The sequence below is a fragment of the Protopterus annectens genome, chromosome 5.part0 (genome assembly GCF_019279795.1).
Source record: "Protopterus annectens isolate FY-2018-M chromosome 5.part0, PAN1.0, whole genome shotgun sequence".
NCBI lineage: Eukaryota > Metazoa > Chordata > Ceratodontiformes > Protopteridae > Protopterus > Protopterus annectens.
Window position 1 is genome coordinate 247,875,118 of NC_056735.1, and position 20,409 is coordinate 247,895,526.

The window sequence follows — 20,409 nt, forward strand, 5'->3', positions numbered from 1 at the left end:
TTGCATACTATGACATTTTGAGACATTTCGTACACCAGTTGCACGTCTGCCTTTGCATTGCCTGGAATGATATTTTGCATTCAGTAGGTGCTTTCTGTTCACCAATACTAAATTAATTTGTGGGCTTCATTAATGATTTGATTAGTTATCTACTTCCTTTATTGCAATGTGGAGATGATTATATGTGTGCCTTCAGTACCTCTGTTTTTTGTCTGCCTAGAAGTGTTATTCAAATAACATTGGTCATGCCTTCTAGTACTCACATATCTTTCACTGCTATATAATGTTATGATTCACTGGCAAAGGACATGCTATCACACTGGCTAGCTCTCATGTATAACTGCAATCTGTTATTCCTTCATCGTGCTGTTCTTCTGGTGTTCTCCTTTGCTGGAACAGCTTGTTTGTTGATGGATCCAAAGACATATACCACATTTATACTTTCTTGACACTGCCCTAAATCATATAACATCTTCATGTTTCACTATATTTTGTGCTGCCTTGTTTTGTTGTTCTTGCCTTGTTGCTTTGTGTAGATCTGTCAAAAAAGCATGGAAGGTAATGGTTCTTAAACATTGTTATTTGTTATATCTAATGGTTTAGAATGTGTTAATCTGTGTGTAATTCTTTTCAAGGAGGCCTAACAGGTAAAATTGTTTCCCATTCTTACATGAGCTGTCCAGTGGTAATCATTAAATAAACCAATGTCAGTCTTTCTCAATAGATATGAAAAGTAGTGCTGTCACATATTGTTATATGCACTATGTGGTGGTCTTTGCCATGTTACTGTATAAGTAAATCTTTCCAAATAAACATGACAGATAAAGTTATTCCATATTTGTATTCTTCACATGAAATTCTTACATGGAACATTTCCATCCTATCATGTGTTTGGCACTTGCAAATGCACATGGTGTAAATTATGATATTATCATAATTCATAATTAGAGTAACAGCATGCCTCATATACTACAACACTGTTATTCAGAGCCAGTGCTGGGACAATATCATGTTACAACCATGGCTCAAGTTCCTGACAGTGGCATGTGACATTACAACATATCCCACAGATCTAACCTATCTAGATGGATTTTTGCATATGTGTATAAAGCAATCAATGTTACACAAAGATGCCCTGCGTGTATGTCTTTTTATTGCATAGTGAAATTCATAGTCTGTATTTTTGGTTAGACTATATTTTGATCAAAGGCAAGTTGCTTTTGGAGTAATCCTGGCTGTGTGACAAATGACGTCAGAAGTATTTTTCCATGTCACTATGTGGTATAAGAACAAAAACATGCATGTGTTATTTACCTCATATGTTTCAATCAGATATCTTATAATTATTACATTATTGGGGGCTTTTCTGCACAGTGGCATATAATGGGAGGACACAGATCCATGCTTACCTATCAGCAGCCATGCTACAAGTGTATAGTGTTAGCAGTTTTGTACATGTGGACAAATCTGCTGATGTTAAATGGTACATTAATTCTGAGCACTTGTTTCTCACTGATCTATACATTTTTCAATACAGTACTGCAGCTGCAGGTTTACAACAGTTTCATGTGCTTATAATTATAGTATTGTAAATCTCTCATGTATTTGTCAAGCTTTTTTATAGTTATTGACTTTATTTATGTAGATGCAGCAAGTTGCTGACCTTGAAGGCATTCATGATAATGCAATACAACTGGCAACATCGATCATACATCAAGAATTATTAGACATGTATCAGCAGGTAATGGCAGTCATGGGTGCCAGAACCATAGAGTGAGGGGAGTCCCCCCCCCACTTTTAGATCATCCATACTTCTGTCCCTTCCATTTTCCGCATGCCTCGCAATTGCTGCGATGATGTTACATCAGCAAACATATTTCCGGCCATTTTTTGCGAGCGGGAATGAACAGATTTATTCAAAGCTGCTACCAGAATGGAAAGGATTTATTTGCAGAAGCTGCCTGTTGTGTAGATGCGCTGGACTGTAGACTAGGATGTAACTGCAGAGTAGAGCGGGAATGGACAGAAGCTGCTAGGATGTAATTGCAGAGTGGAGCAGAAATAGACAGATGCTGCTGGAGTCTATCAGAGTGAGTACACTGCTGGACTGTATTTATTGGGAGGGGTGAAAATGCCCCCAGCAGAATACATCTGGTGGCTAGAGGTACTCAAGCTCAAACCTTGTACCTTGGGGTACAGGTAAAAAGAGCCTAAAGTCCCTAGCCACCCTCACTGGTGAATTTATGCCTCACATTTTTGTTCTGTTCCTCTGGTTTGCAGGAGTGGTAAAATAAAACCTTTTATTCTAGCAATTTTCTAAGGTTATAAAATCAGTATTTGAAATGTGTCCCTATTTTGGGGCTGTATTCCCCCATTATTGGCTTTGTTCTGTATTTTTGTGCTAAGAGTTTGAGAGCTATGGTGAGAAGTGAGAACTAAATTCACTAAATTATATGAAAGCCATTTAAGTTTGTCTTCCTGTTTTTCGCAAAACTGCTGGTTTAGCTTAGTAGTATCTAGCTCTGACTGTAGTGTACATGGTTCTAGGTTCAAGACTTAGAAGTGAAATGCATGGTGGTAACATAGCATTTTATACAAGCAACTTTCCAAAATTATACACACAATGTTTAAAATGTGTCCCTGGTTTTTGGCCTTTTGCCCCCCCCCCCCATCCCCAATTGAAAATAAGTTCAAGAAGCTGTGCAACACTACTGTGATTCTGTATTTATATATTGTGTGTGGAAGTAGACTGTTAACATGAAAATGTTCTGAATAGGACAGTTTTGTCATTATTGGTGCATGCATTTTGCTTCATTGTCTACTGGAAAAATGTTCAAGCAATAAATTTAAAATGCAGTTGTGTGTGGAAGTAGACCTTTATGATGGAAATGTTCTGAATAGGGCAGTTTTGTCATTATTGGTTAATGCATTTTTGTTTCATTGCCTACTGGAAAAATTTTTAAACAATAAATTTAAAATGCACATAAGTCTAACAAGTGTGCTGTATTATACAAGGAATATAATTTAATACAATCAGGATGTTAAATCAAGGAAAGCATACATGTATGCATGGCCCTAAAATGTGTTTGAAAACAGCCCAGAGGAAAGTGTGAAAGGTTCAAAATCATGGGCAAATTTTAAGCTTTACTCATTACCAAAGCAATGGACGAAGGTAAAACAGTTCACACCACATTACCTTGACCTGGCCAAGCCTTTTGACACAATCCTCTACTCAGGTGTAGTACAAAAGATGAATACTATAGGAGCAAACACTTACATTGATCACCAGCTGCATTGCCAACTTGGCTCAGGATGCAGGAGATCAAAACAGGGGAAGAAACCAGTCACCAATCGAGTCCCCCGGGGTTCGGTGCTGAGATGTTTTCTGTTTGGCATATACATCTCAAAAGTAAAAGGAAATACCAAAGAGCTTTGGCCAGCTAAGTTTGAGATGACTACAAGCTAGGAGAGGTTATTGAATTCCCAAATGACTTAACCATCATGCAGGAAGGTTTGTCCCAAATAATAACTGGTGTCAAAATCATGAAAATGCCCTCTGAGAACTGATCCAATCGATTGGCGTTTGGGAATTTGTGTGTACAGTGACATAACTTTTGACCAACATGTGCCCAGCATCATATGAAAGCCTTTCTGTATTGCACAGCTTATAAACAAATTTATTGTGACTAGATCTAGAGATGTTGTCCCCCTTCACAAAGCTCTCATTATGTCAATCATTTTGTATAATGGCCACTTTGGCATGTATCTGTCCAGCCCCATGCAACAATTGGAATACCTTCAGAGGTACCTTACTAAAAGGATATGAGTCCTTAACAACAGGTCTTGCATGGACCACCTCAAAGATTTATTACTATACTCAGTATCTTACAGAGTGCTTAGAGGTGACATGTCTGGCATGCAAAGCATCCTCCGACATAATACAAATGGACCAACTGAACATCAGCAAGTCAAATGGCATCAGAAATACTCAGTCCAGGCATCTAAACTGAATGTTGTGGAGCGATGGATATATATCACAGAGACTACCACTGTTCCAGAACAGATTATCCATAAAAATAAAGCAAAGCTCATTCATCCATATTCAAATGCAACTTGGATCTAAGGATGGGTAATAGAAAATGTACTCCAGGATTTCCCCTCATGCCACTAATGGATAGAGGCAGTTCCTAAATGCTGCATCCGTTACATGGTCCCCTCAAATTATCTATGGTATGATCACAGTTGTTCTCACTAGGGGAAATATACAATTATCAGCCATGGGGATAGCTAAGACCAATCAGAAAATGTTAATTCATGCACCAAAATGGAATTGGCTAAGCTTAAAATGTCCTCCAAGTGAACCTATGTTGTGGTAGCAAATAGTTATAAAAAAATTACCCTATTTTGTTCACTAAGTGCCCCTGTCACCCTCTGCCCCCCCCCCCAGTCTTTAACAGCTTCTGGCGCCCCTGATGGCAGTACATTTGCTTGCGTTGATGTATGTTTTATCCATGTACATTCTGACAACTACATAGTATGGTGGGATATGTAAATAGTACATATATTTTCAAGATTTTACTTTAAACATGGTTTAGAATGTCATGATGGGCTGTTTAACATCCCCTATGTGTCCTGTTTCTCAGTCATATCTGACACATTGTTTTACATACTAAACTATGACCATCTGGCTGAAGTTATTAGAGATGAATGCAGATGATGCTTAGATTGGTTACTGTGGCCTGTATTACAACATGCATTATGTCATAATGTGGCCTCCTTCACTGGACCTGTGATACACTATCCATCATACAGCAGGCATTATTGCTTAATTTAAAATAATGGATTTGGTGATAAAGGTGGTAGCTATATACACAATTCTTCTCATGCAGATGCCAAGTGGATAGTAAAAGGAACACTGTAGTATTCTGGCTACTCACATATTGCAATTAAGTTACTCCAGTAGCCAAACAAATTAAAATACAATGCATGCTGCAGTCACTTCAGTTGTCTTTATGTGGACAGCACTGTGGACCGTACATGGTGAAATGTAGAGCACTGGCCACTCACATCTTGCATTTCCAGTATTTCATTGCTATCATGAAATGCTGTACTACACTTATAATACTAGTCTTGCAGTTTAGAAGATAGTATTGAGGATACAAGTTGCTAAAAAGCTTCATTCTCAAGCTCTGAGTTTGATTTCCTTAGTGCCCATGTGCCTATTGTGTGATTCTGTGCAAGCAATATAAACATGTAGAGCCTGTTCTATGGAAAAGAGTGATGGAGTTGTGATTGTAACACAGATGAACTAGGATGAATTACCATCCACAGCACTGAAGGAGAAAGGATGGAAAAGATGGATAGAGAGGAGATGCCCTACTTGCATCTTCTTAGAGAGGAGGGTAAAGGGGATACTCTGTGAGAACACTGGTGGGTGCGATTTCCCAGGTGGAGACTAAGGAAACAACCACATAGTACTGGAGGATGGGAGTGCAAGGCTTATTGCTGAGAGTGCCCCATGTGGAAGTGGGGGACAACCAGCATGTTAGCCACTCCTTGTGAAGTCAGCACCTACAAGGGATATAGAGCAATAAAGAAAAACTTCCAACCACTCCTGATGGCTGACTAAATGATAGCTCACCCTGTTGATTGTGAACAAATGCAAATGGAAATGGAATTATTATCCAATTGACTAGCAAGGGGCTGATGGCTGGCAGGTCAGCAGGCAAAGGGGGAAAATAACCTTCAAAAAAAGATATCTATCTATCTATCTATCTATCTATCTATCTATCTATCTATCTATCTATCTATCTATCTATCTATCTGCCTATCTACCACAGTTTTCTATTCTCTGAAGAAAAGAGGCATTTGTAAATAGTAGTTTATCTAGATGACTCATAAACAGAATAAACAAGCAAACAAATAAATACATAAAATAAATGCACTGCTGCACTGTGCTTCCTATACTGCCTTGTGCACTGTACATAGGTGAATGTTGATATATGCACAGTCCTGCATTATACTTGCAGTACATGGGCTACCATCCAGGCAGTGGTAAGCTGACATACTACTTTGTAGTGATCGCAATATACACTATGTAATGCACTGAGCATTCACTGGCTGGTGGTCATGTATGTGTATATGGAGGAGGAGGTGTATGTGAGAGTTCAAGTTAGTGTTGTGCATTATATGCTACAAAGTAGTACAGTTATATTACAACATCTGGTATAATACTCGGGGAAGAAAGAGAGACCATCCTGTAACCCAGTTGCTATTACTCCCCTGTACATTATATGCAGTGGACTTTCAACATCATGTCCTCCTACATTGGCTACTACACCTATGGAAGTGTATCTTTGAAACTGCACAGTAATGGTGCAGTGAACTGTGTGATGATGTATGTTGTAGGTACAGACTCTGTCAGTGAAATTTATTGCCCATAATGTTCGCACATATTCACATATATTTGCTTGTCATGCACTTTAATCAGGGCTCCAAGCATGTTTTCAGGTATCAGCAAACTGTGAACCAATTGCATAAAGTTTCATATATTACACAGTGACAGTGCAGTGCAAGTATACCAGTATATGGGTACTAATGTGTTTGCACGCGCATGTGTGTGTGTGTGTGTGTGTGTGTGTGTGTGTGTGTGTGTGTGTGTGTGTGTGTGTGTGTGTGTGTGTGTATATGTGTGTGTCTGTGAGTGCCTGTGTCCCTGATTTTGTGGTTGACACTGTGTCCATATATATTTTTATGTGGGCTCTAATATCCCTGCAAAAGGATAAATGTACAATCAAATATATGTGGATCACTTGCAATATATCTTGTTTTCCATACTGCTTCAGATCTGTATCTGTTTTGCTATATTCATGAACAAGCATGCATATGTGTTGTGTATGTGTGCATGTTGAATATGTAAATGAAGTCACATTGATTGTTCAGAAACATATTTATTATTTTAGGCTTGCAGTGCACTTTGCAAATTTTGTCTACAAAAACTCTAAATACTGAACTTTTATTTACTTTACAGATGATAACTGTCTACAACACTTGTAAGAATTTGTGCTTATTTTTCTAAATCCTCTCTATGGTATATAGCAGATGAGCCATTCTGTTTGGATAGATAGACATTTTCACAAGAGCCTAAAAGGCGAGGAAACTAGAAAGGTGTGATTACAAAAATCAGAAAGTAATTTCTAGAAAGAACTTAATGTTTCCTTTACAACATTTTCAAGTGATAATATTTTGTCACAGAAACTTGACAAATATGTACTGGTTGTACAGAAGCTTAGTTCTCCATCTCTACACAGTTTCAGAAAGGTACATTGCATGAAACAGAACCTTCACAGTACGTCATACCTGTGCAGTACATTAGGAGGTGAAATGCATGTAATTCAGTGACCAGAATTACTTTTCATCTCATATAGCATTATTTGAATGCACAATTTTCCATTGCCCTGCCAATTTCTAAGGTGGAAGCATATTCTGTTAACTCACAGTGTATTTCTAAGGGTGAAACTATTGCTGCTGTTGTTGAATATATTTTTGTCAGACATCAGCCACACCATGGAGTATAAAATATATTAGTCCTTACATGACAAATATAGGAATAGTTGCCACAGATTGAGAAGCAGGCTTATAATGGAAACTAAGGAGATAAACAGGGCAGACAAGATATTGCAGATAAGCTTTAAAACCAAGAAGTGCAGGCAGATGCATTTTTATTGTTTTTTAATATGTGCTAGATTTCAAAAATAGACAATATGGAATTTTGGAGCACAAGGGAGGAAATGAGTTTAGCAGTGATTGTAACTTGGTGGTCAAACCATGCTAAAGAATGTAAATAGCTAATAAGTAAGACAAACCATAACTAGGCTGCATAACTAGGTGAGTATATGAAATGGCTATTTTTAGACATCCTCTGACTACGCATGGCCCTTGTGGTTATATCTGAAATACTGTGTCATTTTCTGGACACCACAAACATTATGTGAGGAAACAATGATTGGTGATGTGCAAAAAAAAAAAAAAGAAAAAAAAGGATAAAAGAATGTTGAGGATTTGAGGAAGATGCACTGGGTAGATCAGCTCAGAATGCTAGTGATGTTCACCTAGTGAAGGGAAAGTCAAGATATTACACAGCTGCATAAAACAATACATGGAGAGAAGAAAAGGAAGACAAACCTATATGCAGGTAAATTATTTCAGTGGCTTAATAGGTAATGAAATTGCCTTTGATGCTCTAAGGTCAGGAGGGTCTGGGTTCTGTTCCCACACTATATACTTGGATTAATCTTCCAATACTGACACTGCAGTGAAGGGTACGGGCTGCTCCACTTCTGATGCTGTCATCTTTGGATGACACATTGACCCGAAATCCTATCTGCCTGAGCTAGTGGTAGCACTGTTGAATGCAAAACATCTCATAACACTTATTTATTTATTTCACATTTGTTAACCAGGTTAGTCCAACTGGGTTTGCAAACAAATCCATTTTTAGTGGAGACCCAAAGCAAAAAGCCCCAGCAAACATAAATAAAGATAACTTGACAATATACAAATATTAAACAACAATACTTATCAATAAATAAGTATGGAGTTCTCTATTTAAACAAATTAACATTATATAAAACTTTAAAACACAGCCCCTTACTCAAAATAACATCTTCCAATATTCCTTTTCACTTTTTTATATCTGTAAAACCATATAAAATCAAACACAAACGTTATAATATCTTATGTTGCTTAGCGTCAGCATCCTTTCATCCACAATCACTTTTCTGCCTTACTTCTTATTTATTGTACGAAACATCATTACATCAAGCCAACCCGATATGCAAAATATATGTAGAAAGTTCTTTATCCGTTATATTGATCTTATCTTTTCAAGTCCTTTATAAAAATATAAAATCATTTGCATATTAATTTTAATACTCCATTCTCGTCCAGATTTTTTTTTTATTTTTTGCACTTTTGGATAACTGCTTGCACAGCATGTCAGACTTTACTAAAAGTTTATTAATTATCAATATTCATAAAAAGTTTTCACATGCCTTCAGTTCTGTTAGTACAAAGCAAACTTTCCAAGTTCTGTTATTTCTTAAGGATTTCAAAATTCCTTCAAATAACTATTCATAAACAAAATAGTTGCTCTGTCTTGTGTTACCCAAATATCTTTTTTTTTACTTGTAATGTTGTTCTTCTTCTTTTGGCTTTTCCCGGTTGGGGGTTGCCACAGCAGAACTCCGGTCCGCTAATGATTGGCAGTAGATTTTTTATGGGTGCCAGCTCAACGCCCAACCTTCAACAAAGGGATGCCCATTCTACACATGTCTTTTGAATGTCACTCGACCGCGGGGAGGATATGCAGACTCCACACAGAAGGTGCTCCAGCCGAGAATTGAATGGGAGAACCTCTTGCTGTGAGGTGGCAATGCTACCACTGCACCACCGCGGCTTAGACTTTTTTCTGACTTGTAATAGCTTTTTTAATTTCACTTTCAAGTCCTTTCCAATGGTCATTTCTGTAACATTTATCCATAGCATTGTAATGACAACGTGACAACTTTTTTTATCATGCCCATTCCATGAATTTATCATTCTTGTATTTTATTCATATATTCAATAGCTTATTCAATTTTTTTTCACCTCTCTTACTCTTCTTGTATTGTATTGATTTGAACATGTACTAATATGATTTGAACATGTACTAATATTTTACACTCATTATTTTTATCTTTTTCTTTATTTTGTATAGCATTAATTACCCACAATTAATAGAATGACCCCCCCCAAAGTTGCTGGATTTGTTAAACACAACCCTTTGATCTTTTGTATTGATTACGGTACCTCTGTTTATGGTATTTAATCTAGAAGACCAGTCTACATGGAAAAAACTTCCTTGGAAAATAAATACATCACCTAACTAGCATAGCTTTCCTAATATTGTTGAATGTATTAAGTAAACATTTTTTCCTAAAAAGATAATATATGGCTTCCATGCAACAATTAAATTCTTTGCATATGTATTACACTTTTCCATTGTTTTATTATAATTTGACTCCACATTTATTGCCTAGTACTTCAATTCCATATCCAGGAAGATATATATTACCTATTTTATTTCTTAAAATCCTTTAATTTTTCTGTACTTAAATCTTATTCAACCATCCTCAAAAGAAAATGCAAATCCTTCCTGACAGCACTTATCTAAACATTGTTTTAACTATTATAACAGTATTATCTGCATAATACATCATTATTGGCAATTTCACTAAGTCTCTGTGTGTCAATTTTGCCTTACAATTATTTCTTTTGTAGTTTTTGTTAACAACATTTATTACAAAACTAAAAAAGTATCACACATATCAGGCATCACTGACGTACCTATGTTTAACTTCAATCTGTCTGCTTTACCAACCATTTCTTAATATCTTTGTCACTGCATTTTCATAAATAACATTCAAAAATTAATTATTTTATCTGGAAAATCATACTGTTTTAAAGCATCCTGTAAATGATTATGATATATATTATAATATGCCTTTTTAATGTCACATGAAATCACTTTCCTGTCTGTTTACCTCTGTGAAATTTTGTCTATTATTCCCTTAACTATAACCACTGTGCTATCCTTTTCTTTCATCCCATATACTTTATCACAAATTACCCATTTTATAACATTATTAAACCTTATTTGAAAAATCATCATAACAATTTTGTAATCCACATTATATATTGACATGGGTCTCCTGTTACTTAATAGTTTCTTATCAACCTTCCAAATTAGCCAAATAATAATTCTGCACATTCTCTTGATTTTATTCCTTGATTCACCCACTTACACGTTACTTTATAAAAGCATTTCAGTTCTTTCTTATTCAATTTTCTGCAACATGTATAATCAGTACTATCTTCCCCTGGTAAATACTCAGTTCTTCCTCTCTGTAATCTTTTTTTTTTAACTTCCTGAATAGTAATTTCTCTGCTTAACACATTCCTTAATAGTATTTCTCTGCTTGGCATATCCATTGTTTCTACTTAAAATATTTTAACCTCCTCAAAAGATTAAATTATTTATTCATGCTTTTTAATTATCACATCTTTCTCATTCTGTACCGCCAAATGTATACCTTTGTTATACTTAATTTTCCTACCAGAAAAAGATTAATATATTCCTTTCTAACATTAACAACATGCTTTTGCTGTAATAACCAAACTTATATTTGCTTCTTTCAACATAAATGTAAGATCAGGTTTCATTTAAATGTAGTTTGTTAGACAAAATACTCTTTGCTTAAGTCTAGAAATGCAGCCATATTAAAGCAAGACTTCATATTTTGCATGCAGTTTCAGAGAATGCACTTTCAATCAGTGGAAATAACCTTCAGTCAAGAATACTGATAAGAATAAAATGTGCTAACAGAATGTACAATACTTTGAGTCTAAACAGACCTTGTTTAGATGGTGCAAGGCTTGGAAACCAAGGTTAAAGAAATATTTAGACGTACTTTTTTTGTATCATTAGGAGATACTTCAGACACAGTTAGTTCATTTGGACTGATATGCATAAAGTCATTGTAGTGCAGTCCTCAGAAGTTTGGTACAGACACTTAAGAGTGAGTGCAGAAGTCAGGTCAAATATCCAGCATTCCAGAATGTTAATTATATTATTCAGGAGGAAATGAATATGAGTGCAGAGGTTTTGAACATAGTTAATCAGTCTATTTTCATTTATCAGCAATGTTAGTGGAGACAGTAAGATCTGACATTCTGAATGCAGAATTTACTGACAGTATAATGAGTGCAGAAACTATGGACATTACGATTTTATTCAAATATTGTTATCTACCTCCACTGTACATAATAAAACATTATTAACAGAACTACATTATGTGCAGACTTTTATTCTAAAATGTACAAGAAGATTTGACACATAAAGGAGAGACTGGCCCCTGGTCAGCACAGTTCTGGGTAATTAATAGATAAAGACATTCATTCCAGTCTCATTCCAGTTTCTTCCAGTTATTTCCAGTTATTTCTGTTATTTCTACAGTCCTATCAATTCTTACAATAAATATAAATTTTGTTGTGTCTTAGGCCTTCTCATTATTACATCTTATAACTTCCTCTAACGTTTGTCATTCATCCTCATAAATTTATTTTCTACTCTTATGTCACAAACATTCTGCATTCTATACAGTCTCCTTCTTTTTTAATAAACCCATAAATAAATCCAATTTCCACAAAAGTCTGTCATTTATAAATGTTCTGTAAATAATGGTTGCCTTTTATTATGTAAAGTGTTATTTTTAGTAGTCTCCATTTAATCTCTTATATCCATTGCCTTTTTCAATATTAGTTTGTGTCCATAAACAGCCCATACTGCTACATGATCAGAAATTCAACAAAGTACCATTATTAGCTTTTTATGTTCTCTAAAAGTACAAAAAAGTCAAGTTTTACCATTCCCTTCATATGTTCACGGGTGAGTACAATGTTTGCTGCTATTGTAGGCCATTTTAAGCCTAGCTAGTTTCCCTTTTAGTGCTTGAATTAACCTATCTCACTTGGCTAGAAATTGGCTTTACCCATCCCATGGTCAATCATTATATATTACCCCCAATGAGAATAGCTCAGTATAGTGACAGGGTTTTGAGTCTGTCCATGCAGGACTTGTTGTTTAGGCCGTGTCTAATTTTAATAAAATATCTCTGTGGGCATTCCATTTCTTGCATGTGGGTGGACAGTTGCATATCAAAGGAGGCATTATATTCAATGACTGACCTAATGAGGGCTGAGTAAAGGGAATAATGACATCCCCAGATCTAGGCAAAATCAATTTGTTTATATGTTATGCAACATAGAAGGGCTTTCTTATAACAATGTAGAAATTCTGGTCAAAAGTTCATATATGTAACTTTATGTTCCTGTCCTACATTAAGTCAAAATTTTGAAAAATATCTGTCACATATTTTATCTTTTCTTTCCTGTGCTTTCTTTTTCTTCCCAGGTCAGAATTAAAGTATCTAAAAATCAGTGCATTCATGTTAATGTTCAAATGTTTTTAATTATTGAAAAAGTTGTGCTCAAGAATTTAAAAATATTTGACATTATTGAAAAAAGTTGTGTTATTTTTAGCACCTTATGTAATAGCATAAACTATGATATTACTTGTCCTTTAATACAAAAATCTAGTATCACTAACTTTCCTGGACAAACAATATCAGCTTTATGTTTTGTACTATAATTTACCTTATACAACATTATGATTTCAGAATATAAAATGAATCATTACCCATAGAGCTTATGATCTTTCCATTATATTCTTGTTTTAACTGTTCTTTCTGCTTTATGTTATTTAAATGTGTATCTAATAAACATATTATATAATATTTTAACTGCTTACATCATTGTATCAGAGCAATTATTCTAGTTTAATTTCTTATATCAATTAAATTAAAAAGGAAAAAAAAAAAGTAAAACTTGTTGTTTACGTTTTTTTGTATTAGTCTTTCCAACTGTTTCCTTTTCCTTTTCTTTCTCTAACTCAGTTACCTATAGCAACATCTTCTTTTATTCTGCTTGTTTATCTTTTCAGTCTCTTTAGATATTTAGCATGGTTTCCCTACAATATGCAATTCCTTATCATTTCCTCCTTTATTTACAAAAACATCTTCCTCCTCCCTATCTTCATTTTGATCAGATAAATACTTCGTCGTCTCTTAACTAAGCTTGCAAAGTTTTTTTATATTTTCAGCTCCAACATTTTTATTATCTTTAACAGGCATACCACCAAAGTTCATTAAATGTGGAATACCTGCAATGTGGCTTACAGTTTTTTATCTTCTCCACACACGTTGCCATCACCTTTTGTACATTCACTAATCAAATTTTAGGCTGTACTGAATATTCAACCATTCCTTTGACTTCGTTAAGTATAATTAATTACACATGGAATATGCTTCGCAATATTTTAATTCTTTTACAGTATTACCCATTTTTCCATTTCCCAATCCACAGTTTCTTTCATCACTTATTGTGTGTATAGGGTACACAGATTGATATATAGATACAAAATAGTCTCCTTAATCTCTTCTTATTCTTGGTCATCAGACACTAAAAAAAATGTTTTATATATATATATGTATATATATATATATATATATATATATATATATATATATATATATATATAGAGATATATATATATATCTACTTCAGAAGACTGAATGTTCACTTACCCGACCTTGATACTGTAAGACGAAAAGGATGACAACCCCATAACACCGATGTCCCAGAACACTGACTGTCCAGTCCAGGTAAGTAACCACTTGTCCAACCTGACAAAAAGTAAAACTGAAGCAAATTAAACCCACCCATGTGGGGCTTCATTCTCCAAACCACCCACATGTGGGGGGGGGTTGTGCCCCCCACCCCCCGTATATAAATATACCAACTCCGAGATCTCAGTAACATGGGGATAAGGGACAAAGTTCAAAATGGTGGCCAAACAGTTACTTACCTGGAGTGGAAAGTCGGTGTTCTGGGACATTAGTGTCATGGTGTTGTCAGCCTTTTCATATCGACAATATAGAAGTTGGGTAAGTGAATGTTCGGTATACTGAAGTAGACCTGTATATATTGTTAGTCTATTTTTAACACCGGAATAGCTGCATGAAATATATATTCATTTAAGGGATAGTCCTTCTTCTTTGAGTCAGTTGCATGCACAACTCTGTCCATTAATTCAAATGTCTCAAAGTCACATTACAAAACAGCTCCTTTCCAAAATTAATTAAGGAAAGAAATTGTAATATATTAGGTACTTATTGCTCAGTTATATTGTCCCAACTAACATTCTTGTCAATGGTCATGTTTTTTAATTAATTTTAAGAAAAATTTATGTTAGGCTTTCTTTTCTGATTAATTTTTAATGTTCTTTTTTTCTTGTTTTATAGCAGGTGCCTCTGCTGCACATGATTTTATGCATATTCTCTTTTTATAGTCTTCTTCTCCCATTTTCCGTGACTGTAACTGTGACTGCGAGTTTTCTCCTGTTTGTGATTCACCTCAGCAGTTAGCTCAACAGAATGCAAGTTTACTGACTTTTTCCCATCCATAACTGATGCCTCCAACATGTTTCCACATATTGCTCTTTACAGAAACATGCAGCAGTCCTCATCTCCTCCTTCTCCTCCTTCCTGTGCAATTAGGTTCATAGATGTGTACTAGGCTAATGACCCTGGAGCCTTTACAAGCCTAGCCCATAGGATTACCCTGGCATCGTGCCACCTGATGTTAGTTCCCAGTGCCTCTGTCGAGTAGAGCCACTGGAGTGATCCCCGTGGTGAACTTTCTATTTCCCATCCACTCATCAAGATTTCTCTTGAAGAGGGCCAGTGAGGTGCTCTGCTTGACATGTATGGGAAGTCTATTCCATAGCATGGGCAGTCTCTGGGTTATGAACCTGTCCCTACAGCACATTCTATTGATTGTGGTAATGAGGTTGAGGTCTCTGGAGCATGTGGTGTGTAGGGATTGGGATTTCTTTAGATGCAGCATTTCTAACAGACCTGGTCAGACATGGCTTTGTAAGTCAAGCAGAAATCACCTCTTAGTAGATGATATGAGACAGAGAATCGCTGGAGTTTTTTGAGTCTGTCCATGTACAACATGTGTTTAAGACCTAGGATCCTCTTTGCAAAGTACTTTTGTGGCCTCTCCAGCTGTTGCATGTGTCTAGTGAGGTACATGCCAAATGGGGCATTACACCTAATGATTGGCCTAATGAGGGAAGAGTAGAGAGAGATGATGACCTCTTTCTTTCTGGATGCAAAACCCTTGGTAATGAAATGAGCCACATAGAAGGACTTTCTGACCACAGTGGCAATGTGGTGGTCGAAGGAGAGATTGCTGTCAACCTGTGTCCCCAGATCTCTTATAATGCATTCAGTGGGCTCCCATCAATGTGGTAATTATTGGGAACTGAGTTTTTCCCAAAGGGAATGGTGACACATTTTTTGGCATTAAGCTTAAGGCCATGGTTTCGACACCAGTCATTAGTCTCAGTGAGGCCTTTCTGTAGGATGTCTACATCACTTGTGGAGTTAATAATGGCTCCCAGCTTGCAGTCGTCTATGAACTTGGTCAGCCAGAGTCCCTCCATGTTGGCCTGGACTTCTGAGAAGTAGATGCCAAACAGGAGTGGACCCAGGACTGATCCTTATGGGACTCCACTCATGACTGGTCGGCAGTCTGACTTGGTGTCCATTACATTCACACTGTAGGTTCTATCTGTGAGCCAATTTACAACCCATCTAGTGATATAGGGATTGATGCCTACTTTAGTGAGTTTATCAATAATTCCTGAGTGGGGAATGGTATCAAAGGCCTTGGCCAGATTGAGGTAGGATATATGAACTGTCTTGCCCTCATCCACAGCTCTGGTGACTGACTCAAAGAAGTCAACCAGGTTGAGCAGGCATGCTCTACCTTTCCCAAAACCAAATTAAGTAGGATTTAGAGTTTGGAGATTCCCTATATCCTTGTTAATTAGGTCCATGATGATGAGCTCCATAGCTTTATATATTAGACTCATCAGGCTAATGGGGCAATAATTCCCAGAGTCTGTAGTTGATCCTCCTGTATGGAGAGGGATGACAGTAGCAGTGCATCCTTCAGTAGGGACAAAACCTGAAGTGAGGCTGTGACTGAGCAGGGCACACAGATGTGGTGCCAGTTCACTTTGTAGTTTATGTAGAACACATCCAGGGATATTTTTGGATCTCATGGAAGCTGTATTCCTGGCCTTGAAAAATGCAGCTTTAACCTGTGCTGCAGTAATGCTGGTGCCTAGCATTCCTCTGGTATTGTGCTTGATCCTTTGGGGGGGGGGGGGCAAGAGGGGTAACGTTGGCACTGAATCTGTCTGCCAGCATGTTGGCTATATCTTTTGGCTCAGTATAGGAGGTACCATTGTGCAGTAACTCAGAGCAAACCTGGGTGTTGCCGTGGAGATTTTTGATATGACTATAGAAGTCCTTGTGTTTGTTTTCAGTATCTGTCGCAATTCTGCCTGGCTTTAGAGGTTTTCATGAGGGATCTCAACTTTTTGTTGAGGCTAATAAAGAAGTTTTTCCAGTCTTGGGACTTCACCTTTTTCTGCAACAGTTTCTTCCTTCTGTTGCAGAGTTTATTAATGGCAGGGGAACACCAGATTGGGCTAGTTCCATGCATTTATGTATGTGTTCGTACAGTGCATTGGTGTATGATTCAGCAGTCATGCATCTATTTTCCATTGACATAATGCTGTGAAGTTAGCCACCTCTGTTTTAAGGAGCCCAAAGTCAGCTTTGGAGACGTTTTTCATGGTGGTTACCTTTGTGAGGGTTGTGGGTGAGATGTTGATTCTATGGTGATTAGTTTGTGGTCAGATCTAACCAGGGAGGAATTGACTATTGGTGTAGAGCAACCATTGCCCATGTTAGTAATAACCAGGTCAAGGATGTTGGTTCCTCTATTGGGGGTAAGAATGAGCTGGTCCAGGGCATTGGAACTGATGAATTCCAGGAAGCGTCGAGCCAGTGTATTGATGCATGAGTAGTTTTCCCAGTTGATAGAGGGGTAATTGAAGTCACCTAGTATGAGAGTGTTGTGTTGGGTCCTAATAGTTTCTATGGTGCTTAGGAATGAGGAGTGAAAGTCTTGGGACATGGTTGGGGACCTATAGCAGGCTATGACCTGAATCGCTGTCTTACCCAATGTTAGTTGTACCTGAAGTATCTCAGATGCATTATGCTGGGCTACTAGTCTGAAGGTGTGCATATCCTTTATGAATATGGAGACACCCCCACCTTTGGAGTTTTGGTCCATGTTCTGGGACCGAAAGGTGTGGAATGAGTTATATCCTGGTAGTGCAGGGGTGCTTTTTGCTGCTTTAAACCAGGTCTCCATTACAGCACAAATGTCGATGTTCTCCATTTTGAGGAGTGCTTCAAGCAAGTGCATCTTGAGATTTAGACTTCTAGTGTTGAGCAGTATGACCCTTTGACTGCATTTATTTATAGCTGTTACAGTGGTAATTTAGTCTTTGGAACATCACCTAAAAAAGGCACTATAGGGGTGGCAAGAGCCTTAACCAGTATCCAGAAACCCAGGGGTGACAGATGCAGTCCATCTCTGGCAAAGCATCAAAGTCTGTCAGTCATGTTATCCCAAGCAGACAGATACTGGATCCCCTTAGAATGACAGCAGAAACTTAGCCAATTGCTGAATTCAATCATTTTCTGCTTGTACTGTGGTATGATTCTGGGCGACAGTAAGATGCTGCTCAGGGCTAGGGTCATACCTGCCTGGACCACATAATCTGGGAGCTCCTCCATGTCTCTTTTCATGTAGTCCACGGAGGAGCATCTCAGGTCATTTACACCTGCATGGACAGTGACAGAGTCATACTTCTACTTGTTGTGGAGTGACCTGAGTGCATGTGTTATGTGTCGGATTCTGGCACCTGATAGACAGCTGACTGTTACCTTCTCCTTATTCAACCTAGTGAGTGGGACAGCTGTATGCCTCACTATTGAGTCACCTATGATTAGTGTATTAGGCAGGCTGTTTTGCTTTAGAGGCTCAGGTTGAGGGGCACACTGTGAAGATGATGTATGTGTCTTGTGGTTTGTGCTGCACTGTGGTGGTCAAGTGCATTTCTGCCTTGGAGGTCTCTGCTGTTTGGGTAGATTTCTATTGAGAGCCTCCACCAAGGTGGGTGTGTGGTTTGTGTTTTTATGTGAGAGCTGTGATGGTGGGTGTTCTGGAGGGCTATGTGGTGTGGTGCAGGTGTTGACCTTCTCCTCTTGACCAGCTATTCCGGTCTTGGCTTGAGAGTGCATGGCTTCCAATTTGGATATATAAGTGCGTCTCTCACAAGTCTGAGTGTTAGGAGGTAAGAGGAGAGGGTTGTCTGTGTACATGAGGCAGTTGCTACACTGCCTCAGAATGCCCAGGTTCACCAGGTTAATAGGAGAAAGCACAGGGAACTGACCTTTAGACATGCCAGGAGAGATGGTCATTATTACTAAGTACTGGAGCTGTTTCCTTATATATTTCTTTTACAGGAAAAATGTCACTCAATGTATCTGAGTCTGTACAGAGCACTGACAAACACTTGAGGGGAAACTAATACATAGACCCTGAAATTTTAAAGATGAAGTATTTAGGGAGATATTCTGAAGTTAGAAAGAAATCAAGCAGTACTTACTAAAAAATAAAGAATGAGCTTGTCAGGAATGGTGAAAAGAGGGGAGTCGCACTAATCAGTATGAAAACCATCTTGGGTATCCCCTGTACAGAGGAGAGTGGCATAGTAGGACTGACCCAGTTGAGAAATTGTAAATAAATAAATACATTTATTTCTGTCAAGGGTAAAAGAAAAGCAGTCATGCTTCTTTGCTTTGTCATATACAGGTGAAAAAGTAAAGATTAAGCAAAAAGATATGGGATAAAGAAAAAACATGAATGGCAGCCATAGTGGACAAGACTTGGAAATGTTCGTAGAATACCATTCTTCACAGAGGAAGTGTTGGAACCATGAAATGCACTATGCACAGATCAGACAGAACAAAATACTAGATGATGGAAGAAGGATTTAAAATGTCATGAGAAAGATGAGAGATTAAGTTGGAGTACTATTGGAGGTATAAGCATGTTTGAACATGTTCATTATTGACAACACTGTCTCCATCTGACACCAGCCAATATGTTTTTATATGTTTCAGTGATTTTGGAGATTGCAGACTGCATACTTTCAGCTTTTTTTCCTTAACCCACACATGTGAAAGGTTCATATCATCTCATTTGTTTATGGAGTGAAAGATTTTTGCCTGCATTTCTTGTGACTTTGATCTCATGAGTGATCCAAGTGCTAGATGGCTATGCAGAAACTATCCAATCAAGTAAACAGAAGCAAAGTATTCTGTTTCCATGGGAAAGCCTTGCTTTTCAAAATAAACTGTGATCTTCAAGTAGTGACAGAGGGCATTTCTACTAGAATGCACACACAAATGTGGAGTTTAGTCCGACACTCGTGGACAGGTGAGTGGTAAGCTGGCATAGATTAAGGGTCGAACAACAGATGTCACTGCATCCTGCTGTCATAGACCAAGACTGAACAGGACATAATAATAACCCTCCACACCTGTAGTATGACAGTGCCTACAGCCAAAACTGAATTACTACAGTCCCAGTCCCAAGAGAAATTAAATGGGAATGGATGGTCAAAATTATTACACAAATTGCTGGACAACCAAAGGGCCAGAGGTTAGCAACTTGCGAAAAGCAAAGTTTTCTGAAGTTAGGGGGCTTTGAATAGAGTATACATTGTCTATACATAGAAACATTAAACGTGACATA